The following is a 17,025-nucleotide window of genomic DNA, read 5'->3' as shown; positions in this document are numbered from 1 at the left end:
TAAAATGATATACTCCCTGAAATTGATTAACTTTCAAATGTAGTACTACATAGTAATTTTTAGATATTCATATATAAGTATGTTAATTCTAGATTTATTGAATTCTTAATTCAAAAAATTTAAACTATTTTTACCTTTAAAAAAATGAATATGTATATTAGAAAAAGGTAGGGTGATCAAATGAATTTCGAACACTTTCAAAATTTCATGTTATGAATGCCAAAATTATTTACAAGGACAATTCATGATAAAGTACTAAACAGGCCCTGAGCTTCTTTTGAAGCTTAAACATGTTGAATGATGGCCAGCAAAAGGTTCAGCAGGTAATGATTTTAACAGTGCAAGTCTGGGAAATTGAGTTCAATCCCCATAACCTATGTAAAGGTAAAGGTAGAAGGAACAAACTAACTCAATAAAGTTGTCTTCTGACATCTATATACCCATCAGACTCACATGCATATCACACACACACACACACACACACACATGCACACACACACACATGCACACAATAAAATAATGTTAAATTGGCCTTGATAGGAAGAAAAAGACACAAGGTTGGATGAGTAAGGAAGGCAAGGCTGTATCTGGGAAAAGATGGGAGAGGGATGGAGGTATGGTATGTATTTTGAAATGTATAAAATTCTGAAATGACTACTTAAAATGTTTTTAAATAGTTTTTAAAAGTGTTGCTTCAAAACTAATTTGTTAGGCTCTACCTAAAAATTAAAAATGTTAAATATTAAAGTACAGCTGGAAACTGCAGATATAAATGTAATGACAATTTCAGGAAGTGTGCAGACAATACTTGGATTAAGATTTTAAACATCACCTTCCTGGACCTGGGGGGAGTTGGGAGGACCTTGGTCTTAGCATAGAGTGGGGAACCCTGATGGCTCCTTGGCCTTGAGAGGGAGGGAGGGGAGGTATGGGTGGAGGGGAGGGGAGGGAAGGGGGAGAAGGAGGGGAGAGAAAGGGGAGAAGGAGGGGAGGGAGGGGGGAGGAGGAGGGAAGGAGATGGAAATTTTTAAATATAAAAAAAAAATAAACCATGAGAAAAAAAAAAAAAAAAAAAAAAAAAAAAAAAAAAAAAGATTTTAAACATGCTTCTGAGGCATTATGTTGGTCCCAAAAGGGTGAGATGCCCACTGGTGCCTACAGGAATATGCATTTGACTTATTTAAATAATCCCTCAACTGTGAAGAAATTAAAACCTACTACCTTGAGACAAACTAGCTCTCCTTTGGTTCTTTTAACTGCAAGGCTATGTAGAGATGGGAGTTGTTTGCAGGCATTGAGTGGGAATGAGAACTTGGCCATCAAAAGACCTATGAATTTCAGGAGTTAATCACACAACATGCAGTGTAGACCTTTCATCACAGATTTGTGTGCCAGTTCTTTACATCTTCACCATGTTAATATCTCCATTGTCTCCATTATTCTTACATAAACCTAACTCCCTTGTAAAATTCCAGTCTACTTTATAAGGAAGAAATCACTATAATGATGATGCAGAATGATAATGCAGATCATCTTGCTTTTTATTGTTTTCAACTTGTCCATGTTGCAGTTCCTACATGTACCCACATGAAGAAATGTGAATCCATGAGATATTCTGTTAATGAGCACCCTGTACTTGTAAGGTACTAGTAAGGCAATGTTGATGTTCTGATATTAACTGAATTCTACATATTATTTTTATTTCTTTAGACATTAGCTAATTTCTGTTTTTAAATTACAGGACACTATATTATATAAGATATTTTGTTTTCATTTTTATTCCATTGAAGTCAAGGTGATGGTGTGGTCATAATTATTTGGAATGTTTGTTATTTATATTTATAAATATTTAAATTTATATATTAAAAATATATAAATATTATGTATATTATATTTTTTATTTGACAATATATGATTAAACATTGAAAATTTTTAGCAAGTCAGAATGCATAGCCTATATTTATGGCTGAATCAGATTTGCAAGTACCATGGAACTCTGTTGATGTAGTTGGTGTATACACAGCTTGTGTATACAGCATTCTTTACGGCAAGAGCTTAGACTGTGTTTCAACCTAAGATCTACACACATTGCTAGGACAGTTGCCACCTGAGTTTCCTTGAAGGATGACTCATATAACCTAATTGTTAACCCCTCCTGAAGATAAAGGTATATTACCTATACCTCTCTGAAGTGTTGAAACAAACATGATCAAAATACAAGATATTTATAATTAAACTGCACAGAAACGAGGAAAACTCTACAGATTGCACTTAGAAAACAGTTTATAGATGAAATAAAGATAAAAATCTCAATAACTCATGGATCAAAGCAATAAAAGAGAAATTTAGAAATACACAAGTATAAGATACATTTAAAGCATGTCTAAGACATAATGGGGCAAAAAAATGTGTTCATCCTCTTAGACTCGGGATGCTCAGGTAATTAAAAAGAAACACATTAATACTGGGCTTGTAATGGCTCAGCAATGTTGCATACATGAAAACATGGAAACCATAGTTAAATAGTTACAGCATACTGCTTAGTAAGCATAAATATAATGGGAGAGCTTCACAGCTTCTAAAGATTTTTTGTCATGCTTTTACACAAAATAAAGGAGTGTTTTATGTAAAGTTTAAGAATTATAATTCACCATTTTATTTATCTATTTGCCTACTGCCATAAAATCAAGCTAATCAATTTAGCTTTTGACAAGGTAATTTATTTTCCATATTCTAGTATAACCCTATTTTTCTGAAGTGTGTTTTCACATAGAAACTACATTAATTGAAATCCACATGATTAATCACAAGAGATAACTGAATACTTGCAATTTTAGTAAAAAAAAAAAATCCCAGCCAAAGTACATTCTTGAGTACTTGTTTGCCATCATTATGGTATTTTCATTTAGAAAGATTTTAAGTGATTATTTAAAACAAATATACAAAGTATTAATACAGGAAAAAACTAGAGATTCTTGAATGTAATACTGCAACAAAAACGAACCATGAGGAAGAGAGGTTATAATGATGAAAAGTCATAAAAAAACAAAGAAGCTTAAAAACATGAAAGAAAATTCTGAGAAAATTTCTATAATGTGAATAAGGAGAAAAATGATAAATGAGAAACTAATATGGGGAACGTCTTCGCAAAACAAAGGCAGTCATCGAGTGGTGTTGAAAGATCATATTAGCTGACGTTTCATGGACATAACAAGATACCAGTAGAAATATACATTTACAGGGAAAAAATTATTTAGTCCATATTTGGGGAGGTTGAAAAATCCAAACATCAAAGCACAGGCTCAGGTGAGCACCCACTCAGCTGCATCACATCACGACATTATGCCTAGGGTAGAATCCTGAGACAGAGAGACAATTCATGCCAAGAAATGAACCAGAGAGGGACTACAGCCCCAGATGACTTCCTCTACCACGCCCCTAACTGATATAGGGACTTCACACTAGATATTAGTCTTAAAGTCCTACAACCATCAAATACATGTATCTACCACATGAAGGAAATTCCCAAACCATAGCAGAAATTTAGAATGAAGCACAGAGCACAGGTTTTAATATGAGAAAATTTTTAATAAACTGTGTTAAGGGCAATGTGTTGTATATTGTTATATAATGAAGCAGTTTAGACTACTGGATTTCATAGGAAGATTTGTAAAGTATGTGTGTGTATGCATGTGTGTGTGTTAGAGCTATTGAATTAGATACAAAGATGATAAAGATAACTGAAAACTTGAAACAAAAGCCAAAAGTGCCTATGATAAAATGTTTTGTCTTAATATAAAGCAAAACCAACTCAATAAAAATTCAAAAATTATATGCTTATTAGAAAGCTTCTGTTCTTTAGAAATGAATAGTTACATACACATGTACACTTGAATTAGTTATTGTATCTCCAAATATTTATTTGAACATTATTCTGGGATTGTTTATGAAGGTATTTCTAGATGTTTTCAGTAGACTGAATATATAAATAGGCCCAAATTGGGTTTCATCAATCTACTGAAGGTTTACATTAGAATAACATTTCAAAGTATGATATAATTTATTATCTTCATTTCATTCTATTCAAGATGTGACTTCTATATTTATATGTATAAAGTTTACATTTAGCAGCAGAAGTATTTTCAATTCTAAAGGAATTTCTGCTTTATACCTCAGATCATAAGTTGTCTGAGACTCCATAATCACCTAAGTAATCTGAAAACATGTATATGCATGCATAATGTATATGCATATAAAACATGCATATGCATAATGCCCACAAAGTTATAAATGTGCTTTATAAACTATATAATATACTGTGTATATGCGATATACTATGTGTAGGCATATAGTATGTAATATAAGCTCTTATGGTAGAAGGCAATGTGCCTGGCATGCACGAGCCTTGAGTTCAATCCCTATCATCACAAAATAAAAATGATAAATGGATAATTAGATGAACACACATTCCTAAATCTGAATGTATATGTATGTTATTGCTCTGACAGACACAGACTAATATATATGATAGAATGAGTCCACAGCAACAAATATTTCATGATTCTTTTCTTTGATTCTGAGGTTGCAACATTAAATCCCCAATACAATTAATTTTAGAGGTGTAAGTATACATAACAAAATTGTCTACGGTAACAAGTCTTCCTCAACAACATAACTTATATATGTGTATGGTAAATGTGTGTGCATGTGTATGCCTGTATAGAAATAGACACAGACACAGGTACAGGTATATATTTGAACTAAACACACATAAACGAACATGTATATGATCTGTATATACTTATATTTTATTTATACTTATAATATATTGTAATATTTATACACTATATATTACAAATAGAAAATTGCCAGGCAGTAGTGGCACATGTCTTTAATTCCAGTACTAAGGAGGCAGAGGCTTATGGATCTCTGTGAGTTCAAGGCCAGTCTGGTCTACAAGAGCTAGTTTCAGGACAGGCTCCAAAGCTACAGAGAAACCCTGTCTTAAAAAAGCTGAAAAAAAAAAAGAAAGGAAGGAAGGAGACACTGGAAGGCTGGCCTGGTCACAGGAGATGGCCAATTCAGGCTACATATCGACTATTGCCAGGAGTCTTTGCTGGATCATACTTGGAGATTCCTGGGAGATTTTCTTGTTCCAGGAGGGGATGAAGGGTAGGGGAATATTGAAAGAAACTATTGGAAATGGAGGTGGGGGGGATGAATTTCAGGGACAAGGAAATTCTTATTTTTACTGGAGTACTAAGATTTCTCAAAACCAAAGACAGAAACACATGACCTGAATAATATAATAGGTTAAATAAGTTTAGGACCCGAATTACAAATCTAAGTAGTTTTGAATGTGAGAGCATCAGCTGGACATTAATGAATGGGGATAAAGATGAAAAAGAGGTGAGTTTTATCTAAAGGTGTATCAACTTTTCTTTGGCAGTGTAAGAACGCTGCCAAACCCTAATGAAAGCATCCTTAAAATGGCCACCGAAATTAATTTTTCCCATATGTTATGATGGTGTGTTACAAGCATTGCCTTAAAAAAACAGTGACTTTTCTTTGTGCCTTGCTATCTCAGACAATGTTAAATATTTTCTGCCTCCAGCTACAGCATAAGAATTTAATAATAGACCAATAACTAGCTCTAAGATGAGGAAGTCTCTTAAAAGTGTGGTACAATGAGTGACTCATGAAAGAGTAGATATACTAAAAGATGTTCCAAAAGAAGTATAGTTACTTGCCTCATAATTGGGTTATAGGCAATCACAAACCACACAGTGCTGGTGGTGATGTCCAAGTCAACCTAGATCCCACAAAAACTATTTATGATGATGTTTACTTTATCTTTTTCACTAAATGATACATGATTATACTTGAAGATTCTAATAGAAAACTGTATTTCCAAGACAGGAATTTGAAAAGAAAAGCATTGGAAGTTAGTGGCAAGGAACTTGAGGAAATTTAAGACTATCACTTGGTCACCTTGACTGTGTCCTATTGATGAAGATAAATGAGAGGCATTATACAGGTGGGATGGACTGAATTTATGCAAATTAGTTAGAACAATCTCTAGAGATCAAACATAATATAAGGAGAAATGTAGAGATGGAAAGTTGATAAGAACTTGACTTGGGTTGTTTAATTTTATGTCAATATGACATGCCAGAGAATATCCAGATATTTTGCTAAACTTTGAAATGGGCATATCTGTGGAGATGATATTCAAATCTTTCTTTTTTTTAGAAAAAAAGGTCGATACCTTTTTAAGATTTATATATTGATTTATTTAAAACAATCCTCATTTTACATACCAAATCCAGTTCCCACTCCCTCACTCATCCCACTCCTTCTACCTTACCTCACCTTACCCCCATCCACTCCTCTGAACAGGTAAGGCTTCCCATGGGGAGTCATTAAAGTCAGGGGCATCACTTTGAGATTAACTTCTTATTCATGTATTGAATAAAACATGTTGTTTACTTTGGTGTGGGTAAAAAAAAGACACTATAGGTCGTTTAATTCTTCCCAACTTCAAACTGAAATTTTGTTTTGTTTTCTATTGCCTTTCTACATGGGCTAAAAGTCCACCACTGGTCTTCCTTAACATTCTATTGGAATCAAGAAATCCCTGGATTTCTTACTTCAGCCACAAGTCAGTCTCTACAACCAAAATGATCAGATGCCACCCACCTCTCTCTTTTTTCCTTTCTCTTTTCTTCCACCCTTTATATATGTCTGTACACACACACACACACACACACACACACACACACAATTCTTTAGATCTGTTGCACCCAAGCTAATGTAGAGAATGAGGGGTAGAAACAAAAGAAACATTGTATTTTAAGATATGGTTTATTTGCAATAGTATGGATTTTTTGCATTTAAATCATTGTTGAAATGATTTAATGTCATTGTGTTACTGGGTAAAAAGCTTAATCTTGAATCACTTTATTGATAATTTAGAGAAATCATAGTTGTCCAAGATTAGATTCTGTTTTATTGCTGTTTGACTATGTAACCTTCATTAATTCACACGAGGAACACCAGATTTACCAATTACTAACTATGAATGAAATAAACTTTATGTTCTGTTTTATAGATCAAATTATATTCTAGCCTCAATATTTATGCTTTAAATTTTCTAAAATATGCTATATGCTGCATGTTGCCTTTGCACATGAAGAGAGATCAGTACATATGTTTTAAGCTATAACTTAACCTTTCTATCACATCTATTTTAAGGAAGTCTTCAAAAGTGAGACAGATCACACTACCTTTCCTATTTATTGGGTAAGAAGGTGAAGTCTACCTTAAATATACCTAATAGGTTTAGTGCTTGCATAGCATCTTTCAATGTGTCCTGCATGATTTTTGAGTAGTAGTTGATGTATGTATGGGCTAAAAATATAAACCACCTGTTGTTCTGACTTCACCGTGGAGAGTACCGCATTGTTTAGCTTTTTCTACAGTGTTCTGTGTGTGTCAATATTGATTTCAGCAAAAGTAATAAAGGATCCTGTCAAAATAAAATTAAAACCCAAGGCAATTTACTTTGCTGAAGGGGGTCAGCTTTAATAACCATCGCCATCTTACGAGAACCGCTGTGAAATTTCATTAACACTGTACACCAGTCACATATCAGCTAGGTTTACAATTACTACTTGATTATACGTCTGTATAGATCGTTAGGCACAAGCCTCCTTTTTGTGCCCTCCATTGTTGGGTGCATGGGCTCTCTTTTCATCAGTGGAAATTCTATTTAAGAAAGAAAACGATAATAAAAAAGGGTGGGTACTGGATTGTTCAACTCTTAGCAAAATTACCCAATACTCTGAAGTTTCTTCATATTTACTGTTTCAATCCATTTACCCTTTAAAAGCTGGATATCAAGAGATACAAAGCAGAAGATAATTTATCCACAAATATGAGAAAAAACATGGAAAAAATCATTAGACTTAGTAGTTTCATGCCAAGAAGAATTTGTAATTTCCTTTATTCCCACTTATTACAAGAAAGACACATCTAAGATTTGTATAATTTCCCAATATAAACTAATCAATGCCTCAAAATCTAGCAGAATACAGAAACCCCAGAGAGACAAAAAGGGTGAGAAATAATAAATGTGTGTACATTCATAGTCCAAAAGCTTTTATTTCTTTGCAACTATTTTTAGTTGTACCCTTCAATTTCTTTCATGGAGAGTGTTCAAAAATATAGAGATCCCTTAAGCTGAGTCCATGACAAAATATAGGCAATGCGAAGAAATTCCCAAAGATTCTGGTATTTGGAAAGATCACTGCTTTGGAAATAATCCAAATGTTTTCTTTACCTACTGCAAATAATAATTTTTTTTCCATTTTTATTTTCAGGCTGTGCTTGGTTTGAGTTCAAAAGACATGATCCATTGCTATTTTTTATTTTAGATTCTCGTGCTTCCAGTTTATTTGACAGAAAGGAAATTGCCCTATGGTGGCTTTGATGCCATCTTAGACCCACAAAATGTTCATGGGTGGCAGCCTGAAGTAGCTTCTGTCATAGCATATAGCAAGGGTTTCCCTCTAGGATTTGCCACCAAGAGAGTTCATGGTCTTTGATCCATAACAGTGTGTCCTGAGTTTTCTTTTTTTAAGTAAGAGGAGTTTTGTTAGAAGGGTTGTTGCGTTGACAAAGGAGTGTTCCCATCAGTAACAGTGAAGCCATTTTCAAAAGAGAAAGGAGCATATTCTGGGGACAGGATGATGGAGCTGGAGGACAGCACCCTGTTCTCCACTTCTACGTAAGGACCAGTTCACCCATCCTGGGAGTAAGTTTCCATCTCAGTAATCAAATTCTCCCACTTTAGAGCTGCATTCTTCCCATTAGGGGTAACTGACATCTCTCTAGGGGAAACAGTGACACTTTCAAGGGCCACAGCCTTCTTCCTAGAAGTTTCCTCCTCAATGGGAATCATCGTCTGAAGATAGGCAAGAGTTGTAACCATCTCTGCAGAGGTCACATGTTGGGACCAATTGGAGTCCTGGCCTTCAGCTGTTCTTCCCTCCTAGAGCCTTCTGATTGGAGTTACTAAAAGCTGTGCCTTGAAGATCAGAGGATGGGGTTTTGACCTGTTGGCCCACTTGACTGCTGGGTATTTAAGCTTCCATGGTGCTATGAAATAGAAGGCTTTTTACCAGTAATTAGATGTCTGTGTGTCTGTCTGTCTGTGTGTGTCTGTGTATTTCAACCTCCAGCCCCTTGTCCGAAGCTTGAGAACTGTATTGTAGCGCACAGAGTCAGACCCGAAAGCAGTGCGCTGCAGTCACAGACTGATTACCCACTGTGACCGTGGTCTCTCCCCCAGGGATCACAGGATGATTGCCCACTGTGACCGTGGTCTCTCCCCCAGGAGTCACAGAATGATTGCCCACTGTGACCGTGGTCTCTCCCCCAGGGATCACAGACTGATTACCCACTGTGACCGTGGTCTCTCCCCCAGGGATCACAGAATGATTGCCCACTGTGATCGTGGTCTCTCCCCCAGGAGTCACAGAATGATTGCCCACTGTGATCGTGGTCTCTCGCCCATCCATTGTTTGCTATTTTTAGTATAAAACTTACAACCTCATTTAACTCAGTGTTTTGCCTCCAATATCTATATGTTCTAGTATCCAAACCTACTAAGAATACATTAGACTTAACTAAGCTCTTACATTTTAAAATCAAGTACAGAGATCAGCTTAGAAAGTGTTTTTGTTTTCAATTCATTAAGTGTTCTAGTTGCTAGTTGATTTACAAAGAAAAGCGACTGTGCTACTTTAATGTGTCCAACTTTCAGACATAAAATGGGAGAAGGGAACATTATAAACAGAAGCCACTGCCCTTAATTCCAGCTATATTTGTTCTCATCATGCTACACATGGTTGGTGCTCACAATTGTCTGCCTCTTTGTTTATGGAGATCTCTGAAGAGCATTGTTCTACTCTTTTGATGACAGGGATTCATGATACTTACTCTTTAAGACCTAGAAAAACATTTGCACATATTTCATAGTTATTTTCTATTATTTCATTATAAAAACTCTTCTAAAGTATACTCTAATAGGAATAAATGAAATTACATATATAATTATAAATGTAATTTTTGCCCCTATAGTTTATCTCCCTTGATGTGGGATTCCCCTCTGTATGCTGTGAATATCATTGGTAAATAGAGAAACTACCTTGGCCTATTGATAGGGCAGAACTTAGATAGGCAGAAAAAACTAAACTGAATGCTGGGAGAAAGGAGGCAGAGGCAGAGGCAGAGGCAGAGGCAGAGGCAGAGGCAGAGGCAGAGGCAGAGGCAGAGGGAGAAGCCATGGAGCTGCCTCCGGAGACAGATGCGCTGAAACTTTGCTGGTAGGCCACAACCTCGTGGTGATGCACAGATTAATAGAAATGAGTTAAATTAAGATGTAAAAGCTAGTCAATAAGAAGTTAGAGCTAATAGGTCACGCAGTGATTTAATTAATTAATTAAATTAATTAATTACAGTTTCTGTCTGATTATTTTAGTTCTGGGCTGCTGAGAACCAACAAGCAGCTTCCTTCCAACACTCCCAATTTGATGTAATCTCTTTTTCTTAAGAAAAATAAACTTGAGTATGCATATTAAAACTATTGCTAAAACTATGGGCCAGGCAGTGTTTTAAAAGAATACAGTTTCCGTGTAATTATTTTGGGTAAAGCTAGCCGGGTGGTGGGACACAGCCCGCCACTCCTTCTACATTATTCTATGTAACCCCAGGTGAGTGAATAAATATTTTGGCACTATCAATCGGCTTCTTTTCTGAAAAGAACACTGTTTCTTCGACAGTCCCATAGCCAGTTCAGGGATTTAACAGTCAGGTTCTGAGTGAAATCCAACATGTCTTCATCATCTCTCTTACCTTCTCCCTAGTTACAGTCTATGTGAACAAGGAAGGCTAATCAATCCCAAGATAACAAAAACATGTTTATGTTTTGGACTGTGATGAACAGTTCCAATGGGGATTTGCTTATTAAAGATTATTAAACAATATTGTTTCTTCTCTTGAAAAAAATTGAGAAAAATACTATGAATGAAGTAAAGAATTAAGCAGGCAGAAGGCTAGAGTGTGTAACTCCACTGCACTGTTATAGACCATCTGGCAGAATCTTTGTATGTTTCTTCCTTTATACCTCTGGAACCGAAATGAATCCTGTAATGTACTTGCTCTTCCAAAACCAATTAGGTCTGACCATATGTGGGTTCTTATGAACTTCACAGATTTGTATTTCAGTTCCTTCCTAGAACATCAATGCATAGATCCCTTTGCTTTAGCTGCCTGTGTGGCATTTGTTTTTCGCAGCACATGTTTTGATATGCCTATACCAAGCATTCACAGGAAGGTGTTCAGAGCCTATGTAGTTCTTCCCTTGCCAGAAATACTCTCCCCATATTACCTACAGATTACCTAGCTAAAATGCATGTACTTATCATGTAGAAATCAGTTTGTGTACAAATTCCTAGTGAAGCTTTCCCGAACACTAGAAGATATTTAAAATTCCTTGAGATTTCTACTAGTTACAAGTCATTTCCATTCTGTAATAATTTATACATATGCCTGGATTCTTTCTCTTTTCTGTCAGGGAGTAAGCTTTTGAGAACAAGTATACTATAGGACTCATTTTATATAGTTTGCACTTACAGAAGAGTGCCTGGCTTGTTGTAGACTCTTAACACTAATGTCATAAATAAAAATGTCAATGCTTTTAAATCATCTAAACACTTGAAAGCTGGCAAGTCCATTATGAGTCTTGACAAAGCTTCTCTTTCTCTTTTTTCCCCTATTTAGGTAAAAGCTCCATTTTTTCTCATGTTGAAATAGATTTTTTCTTATACAACATATCCTGATTACAGTTTCTTATCCCTCTACTCCTCCTAGGTTTTCCCTTCTCCCATCCTGATCCACTCCCTTTCTGTCTCTTATGTAAAAAGAACAGACTTCTAAAAGATAACAAAACACAACAAAGTAAAATAAAATAAGACAGAACAAAAAAACACCACATTGAAGTTGGATAAGACAAACCAAAAGAAAGAAAAAGGCCCAAGGGAAGGCACAAGAATGAGACCCAATTGCTCACACATTTAGGAGTGCCCTAAAAACACTAAACTGAAAGTTATATTATATATGCAGAGGACCCAGTGAAGACCTGTGCAGGACCTGTACTTGCGCTTCAGTCTCTGCAAGTTTATATGAATTTTGATCAGTTTGTTTAGAAGGCCTTGTTCTCCTGGTATCCTTAATTCCCTCTGTCTCTTACACTCATTCTGCTTCCTCTTCTGTAAACATCCTTGTGACGTGACAAAGTCTTCATGCTTTCACTGAAGAGCTTTCTTTTCTTAATTCCCAAATTTCAACAATAGCAAGGGTAACTGAGAACTATCTAACTTAGTAAGTTATTGCTGAATATTAGAATGCATAAATATTACTAAAAATTCATCTTTTGTAGTTTACCAAACTAATATTGGGTTTAGGTGGGGCTTTTATGGTACAGAAGGGATTTTGAGCTGTGTTCTGAAATATTCTGAAATCAGATTGTGAACTAAGCTATCTCTGCCAGTTTGCATTCTGCTAGAACATATTAAAGAGTAACCTAGGCTTATGGCAGGTTGAGAATAGGCAATGTGCTTAGCACCTTCCTTTGATGATACAGTTACCAACTACCTGTGTCAAAATATTCAAAAATAAAATACTGAGAAATAACACATATATACTATTCTAAAAGTTGAATGAAAATAACTGTAATCTAAAGAGTATCTGTGGCCAAAAAAAGTTCATTTCTCTAGTAAATAAACTTATTTAGATATTTTCACATTTTTAAGATACTAAATTTTAACTATATTCTTTAGGAGCACATGTAGAAAATATTACGTGGGGTCATTTTCAAACACTTAGGAAAAATGCTGAATTGTTAAGTAACACGCAGTTAAAATTCCTTAACTACTCAGCTCATTCCAGTACTCACAGACACCTTCTTTGTTGCGTAGCCCTGTCTCATATTTCATTGCCATGCTTGCCAATCAGTTACAGTCTTTGGCCCCATGTCACTTTCATCCTATTGGACGACTGTCATGGGAGCTGCCCAATGGTGCGCTGCTAATGAGGCAGCTTAAAGAGCAGCTGGGGATGTGCAATTGCTGGATTAGGGTCAAGGCCAAGAAAGAAAATAGATGGGAGAGATACAGCCTGAATGACTGCCAATAAACAGGGGTTCTATTATCCTACTAAAGCAGGACATTCATTACCATCTATTGCAGCATAATTTGGGTTCAGTCAAGCTGTCTCCCTCTCCCTTTGGATTTACAATTCATAAACCACAAATGGTCCAAAGGGTGCATTGTCCCTTGTAGCCATGTAACCCAGGGTGAGCGAGAAGCACGGAGGAAATGAATGAGCTATGAAGTCCCTAATGTGAGCACCATCAGGACTGACACCTTGTTCCTTGGAACTGTGACATAAGGCATAGGCACGATGCCAACATAGTTTTACATCTCTGTGAAGCCATTTGTTCATTAAGCAAAGCTAAAATAAAAATCGTTTGCTTGCTCCTTTAAAGAGTCAAATTGTAAAGATTACACCTAGTATGTTCATGATACCTTCCTCTAGTCATTTGATATGCTGTATAAAATAAGGACTGGTTTAAACTCCACCATACAGACTCATATATGTGTGTTTATATACATATATAGCTACATATGTATATATTAAGTTTTTCAAAGTCTCAGAAAATAATCTCTATATAGTAATTTTATATTTTTCTACACATAAATACTGTCATGTAGAAAATTCCCTCATGTCTTCTTTTCTTCTTTTGTCAAAATCGTGCCTCTAAATGTGTCTCCTTTTTTTCATTTTTCCTTGTGCCTCTACTGGTCTTTTTAAATTATGTTTCCTTTTATGGTTTGGATTCAGCGCTAGAGCCCACCTGCCACATGAACTAATGGAACCATAGTGCTATTGTCTGTGCTCTGTACATAGTTTAAAAGGCAAATGAACTTGGTGAAAGAAGCAAGTTCTGTAATTCAGAGCAAATTAGCCAAGGCACAGGGAAGATAATAAATCACTGTTGTAAAGTGAGAGAAAGAAAATGTAAAAACCTCCCGTTTCACTTTGTCTGAGGACAGAAAATCCTAGGGGGCATCCCCCGCACTCTGACTACTGGATCAGGTCTGCAAATACAGGGGGAAAGGGCTTGAAAGGCAGCTTCAGTTCTTACCTTTTTATCGTACGGTTTTAACATAAGTAAGGGACAAATTGTACTTAGCAGGTTTTGGCTCCATGATTTAATCCTCACTGGTTTATTCACTTTCGGAAGTTTTATTCATTTTTAATTAGTTAGTTATTTTTTAAATGATCTTTTCTCATTTTACATACCTATCCCAGTTCCCACTCCCTAACCTCTTCTCTCTCCCCCGAGTTTTCCCCCACTCCACTCCCCATCCACTCCTCAGAAAGGGTAAGGCTTCTTCCCTTGGGGAGTCAACCAAGGCCCTCGCCCCTGTATTTAGTCTGAGCAAGGTATCCTTCCATAGGGGATGGGCTCCACAAGCCTGTTCAAGCCTTAGGTATAGATCCTGGTCCCACTGAAAGATCCCTTACTGAAGAGTTATTCTTATGTGTATGTAAGTTACAGATTTGCTAAGTTATCATTTTCTCAGATTATGCTTTATGGAAAATTTATCCTATTGTTTCAAAATTGGAGTTTTTACTTGAAATTCTCCCCAACATAGGTATTTCAAATGGCGTATATGAGGCACACTTAATGACCATTAATAACATCTGCCTCTCCCTCTCCCTGTCACATCACAAATGTAAACATTTACAATACACATCCTCCTACTGAACTCTCAGAGACGATTTCTTCTTAGTATCAGAACAACTTTTATATTGTGGCTGAAACCTTAATAATAATCAAATTTTTACTGGAATTTTAAAGTATACAAATATTGAAAGTTTGTATTTAAATGTATTACTATCCTTTGTAGTTATAGAGTGAAATCATATATTCTCTTTTGCTTTAGAAATTATGGCATATATATTTATCATTGACAAAATATCCATTTTTGATACTAAAATATATTATATTGTATTATTATCTTATAGTTTTGCTTAGTAAATGTATTATATAGGGGATATATAGACCAATTATTTTACTCAGACCTGCAAGTTTTTTATTTTACTGGAACATTTTGAATGACATTCTGGATTTGAGTAATTGAAGAACTACTTGGTTATTTCTTCAGATTTATGAAGATTGCTTTTTTTCTGCCACAGTAGAATTTTCCCTCTTCATTTTGTTCCCCAAATCAAATCATGGTTAAATTTTTATTTAAGAAATATTGAGTCTACGAATTTAACACTGGAGACATATTCTTAAGAAATTTTTTGTCTAGAGTAATTGCATAGTATAGGAAAGTAGAGAACTAGAAGAGAGAAAGCAGGGGGTGAGAGGGTGAAGAATTTATAAAGCTTCCATTAACTTCTTTGATTCTATCAGGAGGAGATTGTTTTTGTAGAATGAAAGAAACGATTGATACAAAGTAAGAGAAGATGAAGGTAGAACCTGCATCTTTTCTTGAGGGTCCAGGTGGGTAATGACAAAGAGGAGGGCTTGGTTCTCTATGAATAATTTCAAGACAAACAGCAGTTTCAAGACAAAATGCTTGCGATGCTGGATCTTATCTGTAGCATAGATTGAAAGTGGATGTTTGGACCAGATGTAAATAGTAGAATTTTAAAGTGTGATTGCTCTAGGTCTCTTTGGACCTTAGTAAAATAATAAAACACCATAATATAAATAGAAAACTTACATGTAGCAAAAGTCATCTTCTAGATGAGAAGATAAATGAATTATTTCTGTGACTCTAGGGTGAACTGGTGCCCACTGAGATATACCATGACGTTTCAAAAGCAAGCAAGATATACAAGGCATAGCTGACTGTTTCCCAGAGGTTTCATGAAACTAAAAACCATTACAGTTTGGTAATAAAAATACAATAATAATGATATTCGATATTAGATATATATTCTTGATAATAATATAATAATGATAATAGACATACAGACATTTATAATGGATATAAATATATGTATGCAGGAAATATCTATAGACAGATATAGATATACGGATTTTATTGTGAGACAAGTGTGCTAGCATGCTTTACCTGTAGCCTCACATTTAATTGCAAGCACATAATTCTTCTAAGAAGAATATATTTTCCTATTTTTATCACAGAGAAAATTAATGTTTACAAAGGATTTGCTTGATTTGCCCTATATCACGCAGCTATTAAGCTACACAGTTGAAATTTGAATTCAGTCAGTCTGGCTCCATAGCCTGGCTCTTAACCCCTGAACTAAACCAACAGGGAAGAGAGCAGCAATCGTGTTCGACTAGCACTGCACCTCTGCCTGGGAATGACTTTAACACCGAAGGATTTGTCTTTGGAATGAAGTCCTCAGGGATGAGGAACCAATAGAAAAAATAAAATAAAAATTATAACCACAAAAAAGTAGGTTTGAAGGTTTTAAGAGTAAAATTTGTCCATCCAGTCCATTTGCCAACTTGGCCTTGAGGAGCTTCTACAGATCTCTGCTGCAGAATTTGTACACTTATTAACTTTTCTTTTTAAATTTATTTCTTTGGCTTTTCAAGACAGAGTTTCTGTGTGTAACCATGGTTGGCCTGGACCTCTCCGTTTAGATCAGGCTGGCCTCAGACTCAGAGATCTAGCCTACCTCTGCCTCCAGAGTGCTGCTGATCAAGCTATGTGCCACCACTGCCCAGCACACAGTTCTAAAACAACTGAATATCTGAGTTTCTGACCTTGCTCCTCAGATAGCCATCATAGAGTCTTGCGCAATATACAAGTTACTTTCTTTGTAATCAATAGTTTCTTTTGTGTAGCTGGAGATACCAATCAGGTATTCTCCATTAATGTGTAACATAATGTTATGATTGAGGCGTGATTG

This window comes from Arvicola amphibius, chromosome 1 (assembly GCF_903992535.2).
Source record: "Arvicola amphibius chromosome 1, mArvAmp1.2, whole genome shotgun sequence".
NCBI lineage: Eukaryota > Metazoa > Chordata > Mammalia > Rodentia > Cricetidae > Arvicola > Arvicola amphibius.
The sequence above is the reverse complement of the archived record's forward strand: the minus strand, read 5'-3'. Positions refer to the sequence as shown.